This window comes from Sinocyclocheilus rhinocerous, unplaced genomic scaffold (genome assembly GCF_001515625.1).
Source record: "Sinocyclocheilus rhinocerous isolate Xijiao unplaced genomic scaffold, SAMN03320098_v1.1 scaffold1538, whole genome shotgun sequence".
NCBI lineage: Eukaryota > Metazoa > Chordata > Actinopteri > Cypriniformes > Cyprinidae > Sinocyclocheilus > Sinocyclocheilus rhinocerous.
Genome location: NW_015661872.1, coordinates 394,417 through 421,156, shown reverse-complemented (window position 1 = coordinate 421,156; position 26,740 = coordinate 394,417). Strand labels below are relative to the sequence as shown.

The following is a 26,740-nucleotide window of genomic DNA, read 5'->3' as shown; positions in this document are numbered from 1 at the left end:
TTTTTTTTTCATCTGATCCCAAACATTTTGAACGGTATTATATGTTGTAGAATGAAACGGGGAGATAACATTAACCATAGACTCAATAAACTTCCTGAGGGAATCCATGGCTTGAAAATGCTAATTCTCTCCCTGGTTTTTAGGACTGGGAACTGAACAGCTATATACCAAGCACAAGACTAAAATGCATGACCATACAGTAAATATGCAAATCTTTGAGACTGAAGGCAGAAGATAAAGTATTTGGCTTATCAGCTAATCATAAGCCAAGACTAAATCTGTGAGAGGCAGAACATATTTCAGGCTACAGCACTAAAAGGTAAAGACAGCATGTTTACAGATGGAGAGAGCTGGCAAGAGAACGCACGAATAGCAGAAGGGCTAAACGTGAAAAGACAAAGCAAGCGAGATACTAGGAGAAGGAGAGAGGGCTTGAAACAGCTAGACTGGGACACACACACACACACACACACAGAATGCAATGACTTCTATGGCAAAAGGAGTGAATTCTCCCCTGTGGTGACTCTTATTCTTGTTCTCTTCCAAAAGAGGGAGGCGGAAAGAGAAAGTAATTAATTTCCCTTCAGTGCAACGGGAGCACAATTTAACAGCTGAGAAAATGTCTGATTTCTGAGGGGAAAAAAAAAAAAAAAAGTAAAAGAGCCGTTCCATGCCATGGTACCAGCATGCTCCAAAAAATTACAGAAAATAGCTGAAAACTCAAGGGGGCAAAATAACAGATCAAAATGACTGCGGGGAAAAAATTTAGTTGGAGTAAAACTAAAGGATATGACAACTGATGTGGATTGCCATTGTGATGAAGGTCATAATAAAACATACGTAATATCTGTCCATGTGTGCCCATACACAGGCCAGTAGCATCATGTCCATTTGAACAAGCACTTTTTTGAATCCTCCTCAATTTTTTAAGCCTAGTAGACTATGAATGCAAGTTAAAATGCAAAAACAAAACAGAACAAAAAACACAACCATACAGGACAAGTGGTTTGGAGAATCGATGCTAAAATGAAATGAAATAAAATAAAATACATTTCCAGTTTTGTAATAAAATGTATACATTGACAACTTTTATTTGAGTAAAAAATAATTTTTTAAGCATTTATGCATAAGCCATTATTTTTCATTAACTATATTTAATTAAAAATTTTAAATAAATATATTATTTACTTATTTATATTAAATATAAAAAAATATATATAGTACCTTTCAAATGCAACATTTTCTGAAACAAAATATACACACAGTTGCAACTTATGTGAAATTAATTTCAATCATTTAAGAATAAGCCATATATGTATGGAATGAATGAAAATATTGCAACAATTTCATCATATTGGCATGAAAGTCTCTAATTCCCACACTTCCTTTCACTCTCTTGCTGTCTCCTGTCTCACCGTTATTCACTGATGTGAAAATCAATTAGGCTGACACCTCGGACCGAGCATTTTCAACATCATAATTCCATTCAACCACCATCCTACACATTCAGACGATTAAAGGGTTACTCCACCCCAAAATGAAAATTGTCATTAATTACTCATGTCGTTCCAAACCCGCAAGACCTACAAAGCTACGAGAATACTTTTTGTACGCAAAGAAAACTAAAAAGTAACGACTTTATTCAACAATTCGTCTCCTCCTCCACAATTCTGTGTCAGTCGCACCACACGGATACGTTGTTTTTTGTTCAAATCAAAGCGTAAATAAATGTAGAAAACATATCCGTGTGGTGCGGCTGACAGAGAACAGCAGACGCAGTTTGCGTTCAGTGGATAATCTCCAAAGTGGCGCTACGGTGATGCGGAGGAGACAAATTGTTGAATAAAGTCGTTATTTTTGTTTTCTTTGTGTACAAAAAGTATTCTCGTAGCTTCATAAAATTACGGTTGACCCCCTGATGTCACATGGATTATTTTACCGATCTCCTTGCTACGTTTCTGGACGTTGATCGTGTTACTTACATTGCTGTCTATGGGAAGGTCAGAGAGCTCTCAGAATGCATCAAAAATGTCTTCATTTGTGTTCCGAAGATGAACATAGGTCTAACGGGTTTGAAGCGACATGAGGGTGAGTAGTTAATGACAGAATTTTGGGGTGGAGTAACCCTTTAATAACCTGCCTATTAAACCCATTACAGCCAATCATGTTTGACCTACATTTATTATGATCTGAGAATAACCATTGAGGCAATACCCAAACGCAGCATGCATTCCAGAGACATATCAATCTCTCCTCCTAATTGGATAAAAGGAGTAGGCAAACCGAGGCCCTGCAATTCACGGGTCTCCGAGGCTCTTCAGTTTTCTATTAAAATGTTTTGGTTAGAACATAAAAACAAACACATATTAATTGGCCTGAATGGTGTTCCTCATTCATATGAAATACTAACAGCAACAGAGATAGCAGGCTTGGGTTTTAGCAGAGAACACTGCACTTCTCTGAGATTAAATGAGGTTATATGTCTAATACTCTACCAGGCTTCATCGATGTCCCTGACAATGTTCTCAGTGTAGATGGTGGGTTGAAAAACATAAAAGTTAATCAGTGATAAAGTAATACAACAGGTCAAAGGGTTCCACTGGCCTTATGGAATTCCCCTAGGAAGACTAGTCAATGCACACATAGTAGAAGAAGCACTCAAGATGGCGTGTGCTCAAAAGTAATGCCAGACAAAAAAAAAAAAAAATAAATAACATAATATAAAACTGCAGCCCTGCACAAGACAGGTTTTTTTGGAAAATGGAAAAACAAAACTAAACAAAACACAAAATGAAACAAAAACAAAGAAAAGTAAAACAAAACAAAAACACACAAAAAACCAACAAAGCAAAAGCAAAGAAAAAACTAAACTAAAACAAACAACACACACACACAACAAAGAAAAAAAAAGAAAAAACAAAACACATTTACTGGAAAATTTATTTTAATGTACTATATTGAATTAAATTCAAATGAAAAGTAATTGGACACTTTCTGTAGAGCATGATATTTCAGTAGAGAAAGCAGGCTAGGGTTTAAGCGTAGAACTTTGCACTTCTCTGAGGTGCTACTTTAAATGCCTAACCCTCTGCCAAGCTTCATTGATGTCCTTGACAGCATTCTCGAGTGTAGATGGCGGGTCAAAAAACCCATAAGCTAATCAGTGACAAAGTCGAAGGGTTCCTGTGGCCATCTTCACCTTCACTCAAATGCGGAATTCCCCTAGAGAGACTAGTCAGTGCGCACACTTAGTAGAATATATGCCTAAACCAGAAGCAATGACAGCGTGTGCTAAAAGCAAAGCCAGACAGATCCACACTATAATCACCCACACACACTTCTGAGAGAAAGAACGACAGAGACAAGGAGGTTAGAAGAGGACAAAACACGGAATAAAGCAGGCCTGTTTCGCTGAACTACGTCCACGCACATCAGCGCGAGGGCAGGAGGGAAAGATGAGAATAAAATAATATGACATATCCTCCGCTCTCCCGTATCCCATCATCCTTTAAAACAGACCCCAGGGGAGACGAAGAGAGCCCGCGCTGGTGAAACCATTCTCCCTGCTTCAGAGCATCTGCCCACGCCGCCAAAAGACAATCTGTGTGTGTGCGTGCGGAGGGGGATCCTTAGACAAATTGAATGAGTTTGCGGCAGTGCCATCAAGCTACGCCACACTTCAAGGCATCCACCCACTCCAACGCTCCCCCACCTGCAGGAAATCTCCCTGCCACATGCAGACACACAACAACTGCACATTTATGGGTTAGTTTGGTATGTGTGTGTCTGTGTATTTGCACTCGAGTCCGTCAGTGTGGAAATTCTCATATACAGTGATTTGCGGTGTTGGAGCAAGTTGCTCCTTTTAACTCGGCTGGGCTCCATCTCAGCCTGTGACAGCTAATGGTTGCCTACCCACATACATAAACATACCACTCCAACCGTGAGGAGCTTTTAGTTAAATAGCACCAAATAGTAAAAGGCTGCCTGCCTGTGGAAAGAAAAATCATCTTGAAGGAAATATAAAGGACTTCTTCAGTTGTTTTGCCTCATCTATCTAAACGCAAAAAGAGCAGACAGTTAGCAAGACGACATTGACAGTTGCAGCTCTCTGGATGCTGTAAACATCAGAAATGGCTGGCTGGTAATTACCAGCCTTTAACTGGACAGAACAAGAGCGGGTCCCTTTTGTTTTACGGCACGCTTGTACTTCAATGGCTACAAAGCTTCTAATCTGTCAGGCTGGCGCTGGGAAAGAGACAGGAAATAGTGTTGCTGAGGAGGAGATAGATCTCTATTGATCACTGTAGTATTTAGGCACAATAAGTGCACAGTGACAAGCCGAATCCACTTGTACTTGTGACTGTAGTTATATTTAGACATGCTAGCTAGCCCAAATGCACTTGCATGCTTATGACTAGGTTTACACATCAATGCATAGGGATAAAGAATTGGACATGCACTTGCACACACACACACATTCACAAACTGTCTAAGCTTCCCATGTTGCTGAGGGGCGAATTGATCTGAGAGGCAACAGACAGCCACTCATCAGGGGGAGGAGCGAAAGAGAAGTAAAAAAGGTGGGTGTAAATAGAATTCCAGGGCATCAGCACCAGCTCTCTTTTTCTGAAAGGAAGAGTACAGAGCAGATCTCTCCATCAAAGAGGAAACAGCTGAAGACGGGCAGCTGCACAGAATTCCCATGTTAGCCTGTGCCGGTTAGTTCAGGTCCTGGATTCTGATTGGTTAATAGAGCTTCCAGTTATGATAAAATACATTTAGACGATGATGAGTTGAACAGCTATGATGAGTTTAAATGACATATGGAACGATAAACAGAATGATATATGGACAGAAAGAACTAGTACAACTGAAACAAATAGAGTGATAGATAGAAATAGAGCAATAGATGATAGACAGACAGACAGAATGATAGAGAGAACAACAGATCAACAGTCTGAATGAAGAATGATAGAACGACAGACAGACAGACATATAGATAGACAGGTAAGCTAAAAGAATGATAGAACTATTAAAAGAACAATAGATAGATATAACGATAAATAGATAGATAGATAGATAGATAGATAGACGGTCAAATATTTTACAGTGTAGATAGATAGATAGCTAGATAGATAGATAGATAGATAGACAGACAGACAGACAGTACGGACATCTCGTTTCGGTGCACGAGGCCTTATAATGAATACAGATACTTCACCCCCAATACAGAAGGGGGTGCCCGCAGCAATGCAACGCTGTTTGATAACCAGCCGCCAACAGAAGAACAGCGAATGCTGTGGCCTACCGAGGTACGTACCGAACCGTGACATCTGTGTACCGTTCCACCCCTAATAGATAGATAGATAGATAGATAGACTGAAAGAATTCAAGGAACAACACAGTATGATTGACTGATTGAAGGAGCATTATTTTACTGAAGAAAATATTTGGAATGGTCAAAAAAATTGTTTTTGACACTGCACTGACACCGTTTCCATGGACACTGCAAGTCAGTGGAGTTCAAGTCCAAAACAACATGGGACTCATCAATTTTTGGGTGAACAATCCCTTTAGGTTCTTTCCAATTCAGTTCTGTGCGTTTCATTCATCTCCATGCTCAACATGTCCATGTGCACTAACCAAACGTAAACCTGCATATGCAAGTCATCAGTAGAGTACAGAGTCAGTGTGTATTTAGGCAGTTTACACTGGTAAAATACAGGCTGGCCCTGGTGGGATTAGATCATAAGTCTTTTCAAGGCATAACTACAGACGCACAGTACCTCTGGCCTCCAACCTGGCCAAAGTCAATTACAACGCTCAGCAATTTTCTGAGACTGATCTCCGGTCCGGGCCATCGGGCAAGAAAACAGCCGAGAAAGAAAGCGAGAGAGAGAGAGAACGGATATCTAAGAGCTCGACCAAACCAGGCAGATGTGGCTCATATAAAAACAGACATTTCATCTTCCTCTGATTTCCTCTCCATAACACCACTCTGTGCAGACAGAATACGAGGAAATGAATAATAAAAAGTTTATGCATAATGAATAAATTAAGGCCATCCTGAGCTCAGAGCAGGGAGGAGATGCAGGAGATGAGCCCTTAAAAGGGATTACTCCATAATTAACATCTTGTTTTTCTATTTATCAAACGAAAGGGATTCGTGGTGGAACTGTGTAAACTTCAGACTCTGCCGGGTCGTGGACTGAGGATGAAACAGTCAGGAAGAGGACAGACTCAGTTGGGCCTGAACATCAGAGGAAGGGTGAACCACGTGATGACTGCAAACTCATCATACAGGTTCAGTTTGAGGTCTACAAACATCTTTCAGTCAAAAACAGAAAGAAATCCTAATGCACCTATCAAGGGCTCTAACTCCCGGATGTGTTTTGCAACACATCTGCACATAACCTGCAGAAATACCTTTATTAGACCAGTATGAATGAAACACTAGGCTGATTTATCCTGGTTCATGGTGGATAGATATTGCTGGTCAGGGGCAGATATAACTTATAACCAGTATAGAAATGTTTTTCAAAAGCAAAACTTAACTGGTTAATATAGTTAAGCATCCTAAAGGGTTCAGAACAACAGAATAGCATTCTGAGGTCCCGCAATCAGAACACAACAACAAAAAAGATGTTGCTAATTTAGTTGTCAATTATTTAACATTTAGTTGCTAATAATAATAATAAGTATTATTGTTGTTATTATTATTATCAACTAAATGTATTAGCAACTAGCAACTTTCAGCAACCCTTAAAGCTAACACAAATGTGTAAATTGTGTAATATAATTAGTAATAATTATGATTAATAAAGAAATTAATATGAGATATTACTGTTTTCTTTTATAAATTAAAACATTTACTTTAATAACATACAAATATTAAACATTACTGTGTGTTTAAAAATATATGAATTTCATTATAATTTATGATTCATGATATTTTATAATTATTATTTGTAATGTATGGCTGTCATTTATTATTTAAATTGTATAATTAAATGAATAAATATTTGAAAATGAAAATAATTTTGTATTTATTTATTACATTCCAAAATTGTTAAGGGTGGCTGACAATGTAGAACAATAATTGGTAACACTTTAGTTTAGGGACTGATTTTCACTAATAACTACTTGCATATTAACATGCATTTTAATAGCATATTGGCTGTTTATTAGTACTTATAAAGCACATATTAATGCCTTATTCTGCATAATCCTATCCCATACCTAAACTTAATTTCCTTACTATTAATAAGCATCAAATTAGTAGTTTATTGAGGCAAATGTCATAAGTAATAGTTAATAGTGAGAATTTGTCCCAAAACTAAAGTGTGACCAAATAATTAAAAAATATAAGCAAACTAAATGTTTATAAGACCTGAATCAGACTCAAACTTTGGTTGCCTGCACATAAATGTGTTCGAGCCAGGTTCTGTTTCTGACCGAAAAGTGGTATTATTATTTTTTTTATACATCGCTCTTAGGCAAGAACCCCATCTTGGTTCTGTGGCTCAAGGGGCCTATAAGGTCAGTGTTGAGTACAACTCATTCTTTTCATTCACTGAAGATGGAGTGATGTCGCAGGAGGGATGAAAGACAGTGTGGAAACTGTGAGCGGGTGAAGAGAAGGTAAGAAAGAGGACTGGGAGAGAGGGGGGGGCGGGAGACACGTGTCATGCCTGGCCTTTAGAAGGAGTATAAAATGTCTTATTAATATTCATTGACCTACTGCCTAACTTCCACCGTTTCCCCTGTGCCCTGCCTAAGAAGTGATAGAGGTCGTTCGGTTTAAAAAGACAGGAGAGGAAGGGATGGGGAGGAGAGAATCAAGAGACATAAAAGTAGGAGCCAATCAAGAATACCCGGTGCATAAGAACAACTAAACCTCTGTATCCATAAGAGGGAGATTTTCAGATAATGCCGACACACACCCACACACACCAAATTCTTTTCACTCCGTACAAAGACGGCGGCTCCTGGCTGGAGGAGGGCCCTTGAGTTTCCAAAGAATGATACTCCAGGGCGTAATCTCCGTACCTCTTCAGGGGCCTGTGATGTGCGCTCTAGCATGGCGCTGCATGCTTACAGTGGGTACGGAAAGTATTCAGACCCCCTTAAATTTGAAGGAGTGGCTTCCCAACAACTCTGTGACTGTTCTTGAATTGCCCAGCCAGAGCCCTGACTTAAACCCAATTGAGCATCTCTGGAGAGACCTAAAAATGGCTGTCCACCAACGTTTACCATCCAACCTGGCAGAACTGGAGAGGATCTGCAAGGAGGAATGAGAGGATCCCCAAATCCAGGTGTGATAAACTTGTTGCATCTTTCCCAAAAAGACTCGTGGCTGTATTAGATCAAAAGGGTGCTTCTACTCTAAATACTGAGCATGTGATATTTCAGTTTTTTTTTTTTAATAAATCTGCAAAAATGTCAACAATTCTGTGTTTTTCTGTCAATATGGGGTGCTGTGTGTACATTAATGAGGAAAAAAAATTAACTTAAATGATTTTAGCAAATGGCTGCAATATAACAAAGAATGAAAAATTTAAGGGGGTCTGAATACTTTCCGTACCCACTGTATGTCAGTGAATGCATGATGTGTGTGTCGGTGCAGAAGTGTGTGTCAGCATGATTGCATGCAAAAGCCGAAGGGATGTGATGTCTGTGGATCTGTTTGGAGCTTTGGTTCTGAGACTTTACAAAGATGATGCAGCAAGAATATATAAAGAAGGTCTGGCAGCTGCAATCTATGGGCTGGATCTGGTGATACAGGATATACAGGAATTTTCCTGCACTGAAAATAAATATAGAGTTTACATAAATGGCCACTGATAGCTATTTCTATAAACATAAACTAGCTTTGTATATTTAGCCTAATCTCAATGTATTGGGTTACACAAACTATGTAATGTGAACCACACTTCACAAAATCAGGCGATACCAATCAGATTAAAGCAACAAAGAAATGTGAGCTAGCTTTTAGCTTAATTTAAATGGTTATGACAGAAACTAGCTAAAAATATCAATCAGAAATAATGTTTTTCCAATATATTTGAAGGGAAATGTGCATGGTGAACCGGACACTTAGATCAACCAGTTAGATCAGAAAGGTCACAGACATCATTTGGACTAGCCAGAAAAACTTGTTTGAACTTTTCGTAAGCTTTTAAATCTTGTCAATTATTGAAGTTTTCTGTGCAATATTAAGACTACACTAACTAAGCTCCAGATGCCTAGATGATTAACTATAACTTATATTTCCTATACAGAGTACAGTTAAAAATTTGGTGTCAGTAATTTTTTGTTTTGTGTTTTTGAAAGAGGTCTCTTATGTTCACCCAGGCTGCATTTATTAGATCAAAGTAAAAACATTTAACTTTTAATGTTTAAGTGGAGTTTGTGGATTGATTGAGTAACTATAATGACCTGATGTATGTCATTTGTTATATAACCACTGAGAGACAAAGAATTGTCACACTGATGGAGGCAGATAGCCGAAACCAAAACGTTTGTCTTTACCAATCTTTGTAATGTTCTATTTTAATATATTTTAAAATGTAATTTATTCCTGTGATGGCAAGGCTGAATTTTCAGCAGCCATTACTCCAGTCTTCAGTGTCACATTGTCCTTCAGAAATCATTCTAATATGATGATTTGGTACATTATTATCAATTTTGAAAATAGCTGCTTAATATTTTTGTGAAAACCATGATACAGTTTTTCAAGATCCTTTGACAAATAGAAAACTGAAAAGAACAGCATTTACTGGAAATTGAATTTTACTGACACCATACTTTCGAACACTAGTGTATATAATTATTAATACATTTATATAAACTATTACATAATCAACAAACACTATGATAACTGTATTGGAACACTACCAACACAGACCTCCTCAAATATTGATCCTTTTTGTTGTAAAGGCACGGCAGGGGTTGTATCCAATAACACAAAATCACACGCTTTGCCTGTCTCTCTCCTGATCCACGTTCACTGTAGCTATAATATGAAACATCAATATCTGTATCACACTGTGAGAGTCCAAGCATTTGAAACTACACTTTTACCCTCATATGCTAAACAGAAATGCAAGCTTTACTCCGGAGTATTCTTGACATGCTGCCACCTGGAAAACATGCATAATGGCATTTAATATTTCAATATTTGAATAATAAAAGCCATTTGTGTTGATATTTCAGACTCTACCACATATTTAATTAATTATGCATGCGTATGGGAGGGGCTCATGAATATTCAGAGAATGGTTGAGGAGGTGTACCACTTGAGTGCACTACAAGGTTGAGTGTTTCTGTGAAAAACTATTTGTTTTTCAGCAAACCAACAGTCATTACGTTACCAAAAAACACAGCAGAGACTCAATCACCACATCTATGATAATCCCATCCTTTATTCCCAGAACAGCCTGAATTTTGGGTTATAAGGCTATAAGGCCAAATGCGAGACAAAATGACAAGTCACAAATGACTCCCGTGCAAATATGACCACAAAGAGGACATTTTAGTGGTTACTTTGTTTCATTTTCTGCAGCATCATGCCAGGCAGCCTGTCCTCCTGAAACTCTCCAAAATTTCTTTCCACATATCGATCAAATGGGTTTTGATTAGGGATGCACACAACTAAATGGACACAATTTGAGAGCTGAGACTTTGTCTCTTATCAAAAGTAACAAAACACAAAGCTCTTTACAATTAATGGATGGGGGGTGTGCTACAAATAATGTTTGGTGAAGGGAAAAAAGGCAGACCTGGCAACCCTGACTTGAACGGCCTTAAATTTTTTAAGGTGTTTTTGATTTGACATTTTTTACTGATAATTTCCTGATAATTTCCTGACCCCCAATGTCATCCAAGATGTTTGTGTTTTTCTTTGTTCATTCGAAAAAAAAATTAAGGTTTTTGTGGAAAATATTCCAGGGTTTTTCTCCATATAGTGGCCATTCAATGGAAGCCAACGGGTTGAAGGTCCAAATTGCAGTTTCAGTGTAGCTTCAAAGGGCTCCAGATGATCCCAGCCGAGGAATAAGGGTCTTATCTAACGAAATGATTGTTCATTTTCAAAAAAAAAAAAAAGGTAAATTTTTTTTCGGGTTCGGGTTTACAAAGCGAACGTGCACAGAAAGTCAAACGTCCTTTACATAAAAAGGGTAAAACAATGATGTTGGACTAATTTTAAGTTGGAGGAGAAAATGAGATGGAGTTTTTCGCCCTACCCTACCTTTTTGAACCGAAGCACACAAACGAAAAATCAACCATGTTTTCCAACATGATTACATAATGTGTGAAATCTCGCATCGCAGAGCTAGTGCAAGATGAGCATTTGTAGTTAAAAAGTATATAATTGTATTTTTTTTTTGGGAAAATGACAGATGGCTTCACTAGATAAGATCCTTATCCCTCGGTTGGGATCGTGTAGAGCGCTTTAAAGCTGCACTGAAACTGCAATTTAGCCCTTCAACCCATTGGCTCCCATTGAAGTCCACTATACGGAGAAAAATCCTGGAATGTTATCCTCAAAAACCTTAATTTCTTTTTGACTGAAGAAAGAAAGACATGCACATCTTGGATGACATGGGGGCGAGTAAATTATCAGGAAATTTTTATTCTGGAAGTGAACTAATCCTTTAATAGGCCCTGATCATCATTATTGGTCGACACATTATTGGTATTGTGTGGTCGTCCTATTGAATGTAGACATTAGAAGATGGGTAGACCGACTATAAAGTGCATATGGTGAGCAACACCAATGAAATATTTCCATTTACACTAGGGCTGCACGATAAATTGCATGCGATATTTAATGCGCATTTTGTCAGTAAAGCCGGTTCTGTAATCAGAGGTAAATCTCCTTCACGTGCGAGCTTTCACATGGAGCAGCATTTACTACACAGAGCTGTTGTTCACTGACAAGCTGCGCAAAACCACGTTCATATATGATCGTGATGGAGATTTACCGCTGATTACAGAACCGGCTTTACTGACAAGATGCGCATTAAATATCGCATGCGATTTATCGTGCAGCTCTAATTTACACCATTACACCACCAACACCAGCCAAAAATCACTGAAACAAGACAGGATGAATCCATGAATTCATGCTGCATATGCAAAATTTTGCCTGCACCATCTGTATGTCACAGCACAAATTGAGATTTGTCAAAACAGACAGCGTTTTTTTTTTTTTTTTTTTCTCAAATCTGTCCAGTTTTAGTAAGCCTCTTTCCAATGTTGCCTCTGAAAGAAGCTGAACCTGGTGTGGTCTACTGCTGCTGTGCATTCAGAGACAATGTTATTGATGACACTGTCGTAACGGGTGGTTGTTTTCCAGTTACCGCAGAGCTGCCAATGTTTTTGTTTTTCGCACCATTGTCTGTAAACTCTAGAGACTGTTGCGCATGAAAATCCCCCGAGATTAGCAGGTTCTGAGACACTCAAACCAGCCTGGGGAGAAGAGGCGGAAATGGAAACTGGAAATGATGCAAGACAGACTAAAACTCACCTCGACTTCATGGGCATCCCGGTTTAACCTGTTGGAGTGCGTTCAATAACTGATAGGCCATACTTCCAACAATGTCTAGAATGTACAATCTGAGGTAGGAAGGATATTGTGCAACTTATGTGATATAAAGCACAAATTTTATGTATTGTTATATATATATATATATATATATATATATATACAGTATATATATGCATATACATTTATTTTACATTCCAAATAACATTAAAACTTGTCCAAAAAACACTCATTCTCTTCCTTTCTCAGCGTCTCTTAAGAACGCCTGCATTTCAGCTCAGTGAAGCAGATTATGACAATTAAGCAAAGATTAAAATAATTCAAATGTTCTTCAGGGATGGAGAAGAATGCGTCACAGCTTCATAGTTTTCTTTTCGACACACAAAAAGCCCCCGACAGACAAGAGTGATTAGTAAAGCACCGATTTAACGCCGAATATTGAAAACTTGTGTCAGAGATCTCACTTCAATTTCTGTAGGTTTCAGCTTATGTCCAATTTAGGACTAATGCACTGTGCAGCTCAGTGGAGTGAGAAACCATTCTGCTATGTTGTTAAAAACCATCCTCAAATGTTATTAAGAGCAGTCAAACAGTCATTCACGCACTGCTGGAACATATCGACGGGAAACTCAATGTACTCACCCTCAAGGCAGCAAAGGTCATTGAGATTGTGGCAGTGTGTTAGAGAGGTGAAAAGTGCCTTGATCACACACCAAAAACAATAGACTCAATGTACAGTCACTGCAGTGCTTTGAAATCAACCCATACACACATATACAAATGCTCTCACACACACTTATCATTTCCTAATGGTCTAGACAGATCAATGCTCTAAACTGCCAACTATGCTTCTCTATCAGCAGAAATGCTTTGAGATTTTAAGTCTCAAAGTCAACGCTAGAAAAAGAGAGCCAAATTAAAAGAAAATGCCCCAGTTTCACCTCACCCACTGCAATGCATTGCAATTTTTTTTTTTCTTTCTTGCATGCTTTTTTCTGATTCTTGTGGAGTCGACAGATCAGACTCTTGACCCTTATTTGTTATGCACCGCTTAGCTAGAAAATTATACATAGGAAAGCCCATAAGACTATATGAGAGGAAGAGAGAGGAAGAGAGAAAGCTTGACCTAATCAGAAAATGGACAACCTCTTTTACATATGTTCTACATAAGACTGACTTACAGAAATATTCAACAGCTGTTCACTTTTTCACCAAGAACTCCTGTGTTTGTTCTTAAACAGCATTTATTTCGACAAAATATATAATTTTTAATAATAATAATTGTAAAAATGTTTCAAACTCTAACAGACCAAACTTTAATTGAACACTGAACATTCAGAGAAAGATACAAAAATTTAGTATAATTAATCATAAAATATATATTAAATAAAAAATCTATATCTAATTTTCAATATGTAAATAATACACAAATAAAGAAGCTTTAGTTTTTTTCTTTGAAATGTGCAATCCTCAACATGCTACGGTGTTAATTTCGCTTGAGTAAAATTATAATATAATATAATATAATATAATAAATTATAAATTAATATTTTTCATATGTACATTTAAATAAATAAACCCTTAAAATACTCTGGTGTTATCTTTTCTTGTATAATATAATATGTTATGATATATGATATGATATGATATGATATATAACAATTAATACTTTTCATTGTCAAGGTTAACAATACATGAAATTGACACTAAAGAAATATGTAACAATAAACATGCCACTAATAGTCACGTGACAACGCATTACGCCGCTGCACAAACTTGAACCTGCGTCACCACAGTTCCAACAAGACTCCGCACCTGTTCATATCCAATGATGTTGAATTTGGTTAATTTCTGTTTTTGTTTGATGAAACACCACTTGACTCCGTTAAACTGTGAGACCTCACTGCTGTTAGCATGATTGTATGTGATTAGATGTTCAGGCAGACCCTTACAAAGGCGGAATGTGCTCCTCTTAGCTTCAGAGGAAGAGTGAGAGAGCGAGATGAAGAACACAGACAGAAGTACCTGGAGCATAATTAAATATTAAGTCGGCTCTTTGATTTATGCAAAGCCAGAAGCCAGAGATTACCCTGTGCTCTCAATGTACAGCTGATCCAAATCCCAGCGCTGGGGGACTGGAGTTTGATATTCTGATCCTGTCTTAAAAGGACAGACATTCAGATGAAGGGACATGCACTCACACTTACAGCATAGAGGAGAAAACGGAGATCTACCTTGATCAAAGAAGGTAGAAAACCAAATGAGCTGTCTAGTCTGTCCAGAGTTAGTAAATGAAGTTGTAAACTCAGCTTAGACAGGACCGATCATAAAATCTAGTACTTTTGCCTTGCTTTTTCACATGGCGTAGTAGTCAGAGATACTTTGAAACTGTAGATCTCCAAACTACTTAATGCTGCTTACAATTTAAAATAGTTAAACTACAATGAAGCTACCCTTTTACAAATTTTTCCAAACTGCAAGTGGTTTGTGAGTTGATGCAAGTCCATTAATTAAATCCTAAAAATGTAAAATGAAGATAAATATATTATGAAATAAATACAATTTAAATTTGAAATAAAATAAACTTTTTCCCCCCCCTATATTTTATTTGTTTTCCTTTTGTAACAAAGTTCGTAGTCATGGGAAGAAGGAGGCGGGAACCGGCGAACGTTCAAAGAAAACTTTAATAATAAAATAAACACAAAACAGAACCAAAACACAAAATAAAGTCCAGGCCTGGTCCTCTCTCGTCCAACACTGGATAGACACTCCTCCGGGTTCGGGCAGCCGGCAGGAGTCCCCCGTTCCCTGCTCCTCCCCATCATGGCGGATGGCAGCAGGCTCCGGCCTCAGGCAAACGGCGGCGACTCCTCCACTCCCTTACGGACGGCAGCCATCCCTCCACATCCCAGGCGGCCGGCAGCTCCAGGCCTGGTCCTCTCTCGTCCAACACTGTCGTCACTCCTCCTTTTATCCTTCCGGAGCTCCTCCGTGGGACTCGAGACCGGTGAGTGGAGCAGGTGTTGCGCATTAGCATTTACTCCACCGGCCTCGCTCCGTTCCCACGGCTCTCGGCCCCGCCCCTCTCGTCACACCTTTGTTTATTGAAATATTAAACACAGGTGCAAGGACTCAACTGAATCTGTCAATCACCTGTTGATCAGATTCATTTAAATGAACAGTCTGAACAAAGTAATTCACTAAGGTCATTCAGATGTTACAACTGATTCACTGTTTTGAATCAAGCAAACAGATTCATAAGAGACGATGAGGACAAAGTTTGTTGATTATAGCCTTGAGGTTGTGGTTGCATTTACTGTTGTTCTGCAAATTTTCCCAATTGAATTGGGTCTTAGGAGTATGTGCAATCAGGAATTTTGCTTGGGGTGAATGTGCAAATTTCACAACTGGTTCAAATTTGTCATTCAGATTCGCCACAACGACTAATGGACAGCAGCTTGGTTTGAAAGTGACTGAAAGTGACTGTGTGAACTATGCTTTTTTCATTTATGCACTATTGACAAGGGACCTTTTTTATCCACAAAATTTTGCAGAAATTTCTCAATAGTTATGAAGTCATAGTCATCATAATTTCTAAATGAATCTTGCAGTATAGTTTTCATAAACAGTCTATGTGAACTGGGGGGTGTTTTGAACTCTTTGAACTACCAGTATGTCATAGTACGCTGAATATCCACTTTCCATGATTTCCCCCCACTTAACCATTATGACTCTAGCCACCCTTGCAGCCACTTACAGTATGAGCCCATGCTAATGGAGCTCCAGGCCAAGGACGGAGGTCGTTGATGGATCACGGCTGTCTGTGTGTGATGAGGTGCACATAAAACCCACTGTATCTTCTCAGCGCTGGCATAAATCTGTCACAGGTAAAGCAGTTTCCATATATAGCCCAGGTTCAGTGTGCTCTCGATTCCTGAGAACATTACGTCAAAGCTGAGTCACCTTTAAGACACTGAACACCTGAACTCGAACCTCTGGAAACCTGAACTCAGACCTGCTTAATGTTATGTACACAAGTAGGACATGCTCCTGGATCACAAGCCTTTGTCGGTACTGAAACAAACACCAACTAGTGCTCTATGATTTTAGGAGTAAGGTATGAACCTGGAACAACACTTTTTCCAGTCCAAAATGCCCTCAGACCTTGTGTTCCTGCTCATTTTTGGTGACGTAATGCTGCATAGACCGTTGGGAGAAAGACAGTGTAGACCCGGCAAGGTGGAAATGACAAATAGTACACCCTCTGGTCTTGTGAACTTCCCGATTGACAGGAATATTGTTGCAGGCCCTGAATCACATTGTACCTTCTCCTGAAAGCTCCTTGTGTAACCTTTTTCAACGCACTGTGATTGCCTCCATCACACTTTCTTCAACACCCTCCTCTGAACTCTTATCTATTCCCCTGACTGCAGTTTCCCTTCTAGAAGAAATTAAAATTCACTTCCACAAAACTATGGCTGAACTCTGAATAGCATAATAGCATACTACTATTTTCCATTGCTTAATATGGTAAAAACAGTAAGAGACCAACTGCAATCCATTACTGATTCCAAATTACACAACATAAGGTTGCAGTTAGCAACATATTGCATTACATTACACATTTTAGGTAATATAATCAGACTACTTTTTGATTACTTTTAGATTACTACTTTTGACCTAACTTGTCTATCACATTAATTAAAATAGGATAATCTTGTACCATATTGATATAAAGATGCAAAGAAAAAGAATTCAATTTATTGTTATTGACAACATGAATTGCATTAAAACATTACATTATGTCCAGATTTCCTAAACTGGGATCCGTAAAGTAACTGCAGGGGGGTTGTGAGTTTAAAGAAAATATAAGCAGAAGGCTATTTTAGAAAGGAACATTTAAAAGATGAAAAAATTAATTAGAAAGAATCAATAAATAATGAATAACTTATTGCTATTGCTTAAATAATATGTAATTATGCAATCAATAAAAAAGTAACTGTAGTCTGATTCCAAGCATTTAAAAATCTAATTTAATCTAATTACAAGTACTTAATTTTTGGAATATGATTACTTAATCCAGATTTCATGTAATCAGTTACTACACAGCTCTGATAGTATATCTTCCTTCACCAATACAATCATACTCTTATATAATCAATCATATACTAGGACATTTCATATTACCATTATTAGAAGAAACTGTAGCGCACAGTGAGTCCCGCCTTCTAATTAAAACAGCCAATCAAAAAAATTGGCTGGACAAACCTGAAATATACTTTTTAATGACATTTGAGGATAAGAAACAACATTTATGGAAGTGTTTATGTCAAATTATATTGCTGATTTGAAATAAGTTATTTAAATTTGGATTAGGCTAGTAGTTTTTGAGATTTATTCAAATAGATAGGAATAGGTTGTGCATGCCTGAAATAGCTGCCCGGAGGCGTTGCAAATATGGACAAATATAAAAGTAAACTGACTTTTCTTGAAAGGGATTTTTGATATAAAGTCAACAAAAATAGAATGCTAGAAACTAGAGGAATTTCAAGGAATTAGAAGCAGAGGAACTCTCACTAAGACCTTGGGAAGTTAATGTAGGAGAGTACAGCAAGTGAAACTTACTGACACTTGAAGCCTGTGAAGCGGGAGATGATGTAAGCATGGCCCCAGGCTGTGCCGGAGAGGCGGGGCTAATGACAGAGGAGAGTGACACGTGTGAAAGACAAGAGCGCACATGACAGACCCGAGCTGACACACTGCCAGTGCCACAAATATGTGTGTGTAAGATATTTTTCAGTCAGAAAATATAATAAACATTAAGCAGCACAACTGTTTTCAACACTGATAACAAGAAATGTTTCTTAAGCACCAAATCAGTATATTAGAATGATTTCTGAAGGATCATGTGACACTAAAGACTGGAGTAATGATGCTAAAAATTCAGCTTTGCCATGACAGGAATAAATTACATTTTAAAATACATCAAAATAGAAACATGTTATTTTAAAATTTGCAACAATACTTCTCAATATTAATGTTTTGTGATTCGCATCACATAAATGCAGCATTGGTGACCATAAGAGATTTCTTTAAAAAACAAACATTACTATATAATACAATCTGAACAAAATCTAGAAAAACTAGGCAAACCTCACTAACTGACTAGTAATAACAGGAAGGTTTCAATGTGGGGAATTTAGCTCTTTCTCTGTAATCAACAAACAACCAAATACACAACCACGCAAGCACACACACCCACACCCACACACACACACACGCACACACACACACATAATTCAAAGTGCAAATATGACATATAGGTACATGTGACACTGAAGACTGGAGTAATGGCAGATGAAAACTCTGTTTTGCCGTCAGGGATAAATTACATTTTAAAGTATATTAAAATAAAAACAGTTATTTTAAATTGTAATATTTCATAATATTACCGTTTTGACACTATTTTGGATCAAATAAATGCAGCCTTGGTGAGCATAAGAGATAAACTAGGCAACTTAACTAATTGACTAGTATCTAACAGGAAGGCTTCAATGTGGTGCATTTAGCTCTTTCTCTGTAATTAACAAACAGCCAAATACACACACACACACACAATCACATACACAGCTGGATAAAGACATTAAAACAGCACTGCTAAACATGGGCATATTAAAGCATGCACTCCGGGGGGAAACGAAGACCTTGTTTTAATGACCACATTAACCCTAGTCATTAAGCTTGTCTACGGTTAGACACACACAAACACACACACACACACACACACACACTCCCCATTTAACCGAAACACTGACGGCTTCTTAACATGACAAATGAGTCCAGATTATCAAGTCAAGGGACCATGGCAACGATAACATTCCATGTCTGATCCCAAACACACATGTGTACACGCACGCCAGCATCCTCAAATTCATTTGCACTCGTTACTCAATAACTACTTCAGAATACAAGTAAACAAGGGAGTCTGGGACACGGATAGCTGCCAAATAAAGATTCTCAATTCAGACTGACAAAGCTGCTGTCCTTTGCCAAGTGAGCAGTAAGCACTCATAGGGATTGTGACATTTTGTTGCCGTTAGGCTAAGACGGATGGCTAAAATTAAGAGACAAAAAAATCCACGGCCGTGTGCCACCGGGATGAGGATCTGAACACAAGTCATTGCGATGCCAAAGGGGTAGAGATCGTTTGCATAACGCAGGCAGAAATTGCCAGGGAAATGCAGATAATGCAGGTCATTTCAATCAAATTTCTTTAGAAAAACATTTGGTGAGGTAAAATACATTTATGAGAGAATTTGCAACATTAATAAGTTGTTTTGGAGAAGTTCGTGATTCGTCAAACGCAACAAATGCAACAATCAATCTCTTTGCTATCACATATAATATAATTATTTGATAACACTTTTACAATGTTATGTTTCAATGAGTTTATGTATTACTGGTATCATAATCTAATAATAAACAACATTTTTTAAACATGATTTTATCATTTATGTTAATTTAAACATATACTACAGTCCATTTTAAACAGGGGTCGACCGATAGGCCTATGTGTTTTTCAGGGCCGATGTCGACACCGATTATAACAGATCCAGTAGAGCGATAAACTATATTTTGAATCAATGAACATGTCTGGTGTAAAAATGAAAATTAATGTCAAAATTAAGAATAGCAAGGGCTCTGACAAAAACTTTCATTAAATGCTTTTAAATTATTTTATCGGCAAATCAGTTTTGAAAATGACCTATACCGATAACCATAAAAATGCTTAATATCGGCCAGGCCGATAATTGGTCAACCCCTAATTTTTAATTCATGTTCATTTGAAATACATAAACTAATGTTGATTTATACAACTTTAAATACTAAAACATGTTGGTATATGTAGAAATTGAAATTAATTTAGTTAAATAAATACTAACTGTAAGTAATTGTTGCTCATGATACTATTTATTTATTATTTATTTTAAATTCTAGAATTAATAATTAGTACAATATTCATCATTCACAATATGGTTTTAATTTGGCACTCGCAATAAAGAGTAGCAGCAGTTTTAATCGAACCAAATTCACATTTGTGTCTGGGTCACGTTGCTTACATTTATTTTTATTGCAAATATATAGGACGAGCCTACAGCTGCAAAAAATTGCTTGGGGGAAAAAATGTTTTAATGTTTTACTTATAAATATAGAAAATCTATACCTGCATATTTGGGAGTTTAGAGTTAATCTAGCAGTTCGCTAGAGTAAACTCAAAGATCCTATGTATAGGAGTGGCCTGTTTTGAGCGTAGACAAGCCGTCGAGTTGACTGTCAAGGCAATTTGTGAAAACGAAGGAAAAAGTGCAACCTCAACATGGCAGCAAAAAAACACACAGCTCTACAGAATTTCTCTACACCTACAATGATTTCTGCTGAGGGTAAGTATGTGTCATTTTATAGGGAAACCCGTCAGCAATTAAACCTGATGAATGTAATTGAAAGAGTTATCACACTCCACTGACAGTTAGTGAACGAGACAAAAAGTCCAACCACTCTCATTCTGTCTGCGATCAAAGTCATTTCCTCAATCAGACATCCGTGCAATAATCGTCCCGGCGCTTTCCATTGCTCACGCACGCTGCTTCTTTCTCTTACAATGAGCTTTGACGTTTCCTCTTGGTGAATTTGAAATGACGGCCCCTATTATGCTTTGATAAAGTTCAACAATTCTACATCATACATCAGGGAGATAAACACCACCGCAACGCAGCACAAGTAAACAACAACAGAGAATATACAGCTCAGCAAAACATGCAACAGAACAAACAGATGCGAGACCTGAAATGCAGCTCCTGCTTGGCAGAAGTAAAGTCGCGGTTGCTATGGTGCTAGGCAGGATGGGCCGGTGTGCGAGTTAGGAGATGATTAGTTTGGGATACAGGGGGTAGAAGTGTTATATTAAGAGACAAACATGCGCACAATCCTGTGGGCATGAACAAGCACAGTACAAACACAGAGAAAAGCAAAAATACCGACATAAATGAAGACACACATACACCTGGGGCTAACCAGACTCCGTGGCTCGTGATGTAAACCAGCGTCCGCTTCTCAGCAGACACGCGCGACGCCAGCGTTCCGTGGCCTGATGCCCATCGCTCAGGGCGCACAGGCCCAGCTCAGCGCTCCCAATCAGGATTTAGGCATCCGAGTACGTGGCCTCCACGTCTTGGTGAAATAGAGCCAATCCTCTTTCCCTTCACTCAATCTGTTCATTTTAATTACTCCTCCTCCAGGGCATGACTTCTCATTACAACTCCCCTCATTTCCCTTCCTTTTCAGATCACAATAAAGACACAATTAATTCATTTCATTGAGGAAAACAAAGCTATTGCCAACATTGGAGACCCAATGTAGGGATACAGCCAAGCAATAGGAAAGAAAGCCACAATTGAGACTCTTTTAAAGAGAAGTGAAGTGATAAACTGTGGAATTAAAGGTTAGACTTCATCCTTAATGTTCTAAACTAGTCAAGTCCAAAACTGCGACATGCCAAAAATGGCTCTTTCCAACCATAAGCTTGGTATTCTGTTGTTTTCCACTAAATAACACTTATCAAGGACTGATAGGAAACTGGAACTACTTACAAAAATCTTGAGGGGCTCTTTTGCTTTAAACACCTGAAGTTTGAAAGCTGCATTTAATTATTCTATTAAACAATTGGTGGAGTAATCCTCTTAAAGTGAAACCAAACATCTGATAGCGTCTGCTTATATAAATATTCATTTGCATGTTTAAAGTTTAGTGAAAGAATGGATTATGTGATTTGGTGGAAAATGGATTAACAGCATGTATTTTTGTAATGTGTGTTGAGTAAGATGAGGTGACTTCACTTTATGTCAGAAAACTAACTAAAGAACTATTATGGAGTTATATTAACTTCTTTGATTCTGTCTATTCACCCATGCGTCTGTTCATGCATGCATCCATTCATCTATTTGTCCATCCATCCATCCATCCACTCTTTTAGAGATTAGTTTCTTTGTTACACAAACAAAGCCTCATTTCTTCTTTTAAACATTAAGAAAATCTGTTTTAATAATTTCTCTTTGGAAAAAGTATAAACAAGCTCCCACAACTGTAGGCGGATCTGAGTGGCAATAAACATTCTAATTCAATTATGTTGAGCTAGTACATTTATCTGATTTCTTTGACTTTTGTAAACCAAAAGTTTAGCAAGGAAAATCAGAAGGTCATTCTCCTGTGAAAAACACTGACAGATTTAGACAGAAGAGTTTCTTAGTTCTTCTATATATTCAACTCTTGAATTTACTCCAGCTTCTCTGGTACATACGGCGAGACAGAGAACACCACATAAAACGGCAGAATGGCATGCTCGCACCCCCAAAGCAACATGAGGTGAGGCCAAAGAGCATGGTTAAGCAGGCAATTGGTAATCCCTGGACCAAATACATCTCATTCCTTCACACTCACACACACACACACACACACACACAGCACTACTGTACATGTGTGAGAATAGTCAAGCAATTCCTATAAGCACATCCTAACTCGCAAAGGGCTGCGCTGTAAAATGAGATTACATTCACAGTGCCTCACAGAGGAAATAAGCTAATACTGAGTCAGAGATGTGGGAATGTAATAATATTTATGTGTGAAGTGTAAATCGTGTTTTGTGCCAGTGTGGGTATATGCATATTTTTCACCTTTCTGTTTGGCCAGCAGGCTTTCAGAACAGCTTGGCTCCTGAAGAACACCAGTAGGTGGATGTCTTGATCGCTGAGGCTGAATGAATGTTCTAGGATCTGCAGGACCTCAATTCTGGGTCGTCCAGGTTTAGAATCGTCGCCACAAAAGGGTCGTAACCATGCCAACATGTCCTCAGATGTTACCATATTCCCACTGAAATAAATGAATATTAGAATGACATAAAATCAGGAAAAAAAATGGTATTTTATGTACAGATATATATTACAGATCATACATACACAGCAATTTAAATGTCTGTTTTTTAATCACTTTTATTTAACAAGGATGCATTAAATCGATGCTATAAAGTTACAAATAATTTTAAATAAATGCTGTTCTTTTGATCAAGAATCATCAAAAAAATTGTATCATGGTTATCTCAAAAATATTATGCCGCACAACATAATAAATATTAGTAATAATAAATGCTTATTTGAGCACCAAATCATCATATTAGAATAATTTCTGAAGGATAATATGACATTGAAGGCTGAAGTAAGGGCTGAAAATTCACACACACACACACGTATATTCTTTTTCTTTCTATTTTAATTTTTTCCAATTTTTATTTTGAAATACAACGATATTACTAAGTGTTTTTACAAGACAATCCACAAAGTAAATCACAAATGAGGCAATTTACAAAATTTTACATAAAAACTGTCCAAAATGTGCAAACATTTGATTATTTACTCAGAAAAAGTGCTCAAATATTCAGTCTTAAATATTTAAATCTTAGATGCATCTTCTTGATTTTATAATGTTACTTTGTTCCACACAGTTTAAAATTATAACATTTGGCTCTAAAAATCTGATTGGATGAGTCTTGTTTGAAGCACCAATAAAAAGGTGACATATGGACATGTGATCGTATATCAATTTAATTTCATGTTAGTTTGGCTAACAAACTATTTTCACATGTCAAAACAATTGCTTACTGTAGTCATTACTATTAACATAGCTTTCTTTTATCATGCTAATACTGCTTCTGCTGTATGCCGTGCCAAACAATCCCATTTAGTAGCAGAAACATCCCTGTAATTCATACCCAATATATATTCTTTACTGTTTTACACTAAAGTGTACCTCATATGACTGTATACTACAACTATCAACTTATCCCTTCCTCTGAGGTCAAACGTACAATACTATGCTTCAATAATAGTAAACGGGAACACTGCACCAAAGGAAACACCTACCCGCTCTGTACATTAGTGTGCACTGCTGCAACAATTCCTTCCGGCACCTTCAAGGGGTCTGCATAATCTTTCAACGTGTCCTTGTCACCGCTGAAAACAAATACACACACACACACATACACACAGCTTGAGTTTTGATTCAATGTCTTGAGGCTTTTAAGTGGCTTTATGGCTGCAAACTTTGTGTGTGTGTGTACGCTGAAGAATGGGATTTTCACACTGAGCAATCTTAATGCTCTTCTGCTGATGTTCTAGCTGCAGGGCTCCTCCCTTCTCCTCTGGCCTTGTCTGTCTCCCTCCATTAAAGGTGTTTGTGTTATGTTTTTATGCATGAGGCTGCACCGCCTAATTATGTTTCTATTAATAATTGCTTTGTATTTTTACGCCAACATTCTCTTATTTCATTCCTACTGCTGCAGTGAACACTTTGTCAGTCTGGTGTTAAATAATCTGTGGTCTCCAGAGGCATCTTCTTCTCCATGATGTCAACAAATGCTCTATTTTGCCGTTTCCTTCAGTGCTTTAGTTGTATGTTAGACTTCACCCATCTCTCTTTGGTTAGGAGATATCACAGGTTAATATAACATGAGCGATGCTTCGTTGGGAATGACAAATTTCTGTTGTGTTGCTTCCAAAACATTCATGTTTCAACATCTTTTTTATAATATATAATATTATTTACTTCAGCTGGATTCCCACAACTGTATCAAGTCACAGTCAGTGGATGTGCTGTATAAAACAATAAGTGATTTATTTTCAGACTTTAATTAGCAGAGCGCTATAGTTGGGACACATTTTTCTGCTTTGCCCTTGTTGTTATCTGCACAGCAGCCCATTTTATTGCTACAGCATCATTAAAATGTTCATGTACTGTTAAATTCGAAGAATTGCTCTGACATTCCTCTGGTACTCCTGTTATAATAAGTTTAGAGGGTTTGTTTTTAATTCCAACATGAATTAGTTCTCTTTCAATCATCTAAAATATTACATTCTGATCGTAATGCTATTACAACAATCATACAAAGATTAGAAAGATGTCAATGACTTTTCTATGATACTAATACTTAAAATATTCCACATACAGAACCTACCATAGCATTCAAACGTTTGGGGGTCATTAAGATTTTTTAAAAAAAAATAATTACATGTAAAAAATAGATTTTAAATTTGTTTTAAATTCATGCTGTTCTTTTGAACTTTATACTCATCAAATAGTCCAGAAAAAAAAAAGTATCACCTTTTCCACAATATTATTAAGCAAGCACAACTGTTTTCAACATTGATGATAATAACAAAACGTTTCTTAAGCACCAAATGTGCAAATGTGACACTGAAGACTGGATTAATGGCTGCTGAAAATTCAGCTTTGCCATCACAGGAATAAAATACATTTAAAATATAACAAAATAGAAAACAGTTATTTTAAACTGTAATAATATTTCACAATATTAATGTTTTTACTGTATTTTTGATCAAATAAATGCAGCCTTGGTGAGCATAAGAGACTATAAAAATATAACATTTTTAAATCTTGCCAAAACCAAACTTTTGAAAAGTACAAGCCACATCATCCTAAAACTGATTTAAAGGGTTACTCAGAGAGCTCTCAGAATGCATCAAAAATATCTTAATTTGTGTTCCGAAGATGAACGGAGGTCTTACGGGTTTGGAACGACATGAGGGTGAGTAATTAAGAATTTTCATTTTGGGGTGGAGTAACCCTTTAAAGGGGTCATCGGATGCCCATTTTCCACAAGTTGATATGATTCTTTAGGGTCTTAATGAAAAGTTTATAACATACTTTGGTTAAAATTTCTCAATGGTAGTGTAAAAAACACCCTTTTTACCTTGTCAAAATCAGCTCTGTTCATAGCAAGCCGTTTCCTAGCATGTTACTTTAAATGCTAATGAGCTCTGCTCATTGACGAGCAGACTGTAAACTTTAGCCGCGAAACTTGCTAACTAGCACATTATTAGGAAAGGCGATTTGCAAAGATTCATAAAAAAAAAACCTTATACTCACTTCTTCAGTAGGTGAGGCTGGATCACGAATGATTTGCACAAACCTAAACGCATTTAGGCAGATCGGGGCACATTCCCTTAAAAAACGAAAGTAACGTTAATCCTCTGCGTCTTCAGCGGCTCAGATGTCGGTAGTAAATGACGACTGCTATGTTCATTATCACATCCAACAACAGAACACCTCAATCGCTTAATC

The 26,740-nt window shown here is 37.5% G+C and overlaps 1 pseudogene; it reads right to left on the bottom strand.

Moving 5' to 3' along the window:
- The window catches only part of LOC107726605 (neuroblastoma-amplified sequence-like), a 158,331-nt pseudogene that overhangs the window by 4,070 nt on the left and 127,521 nt on the right, over positions 1 to 26,740 (bottom strand).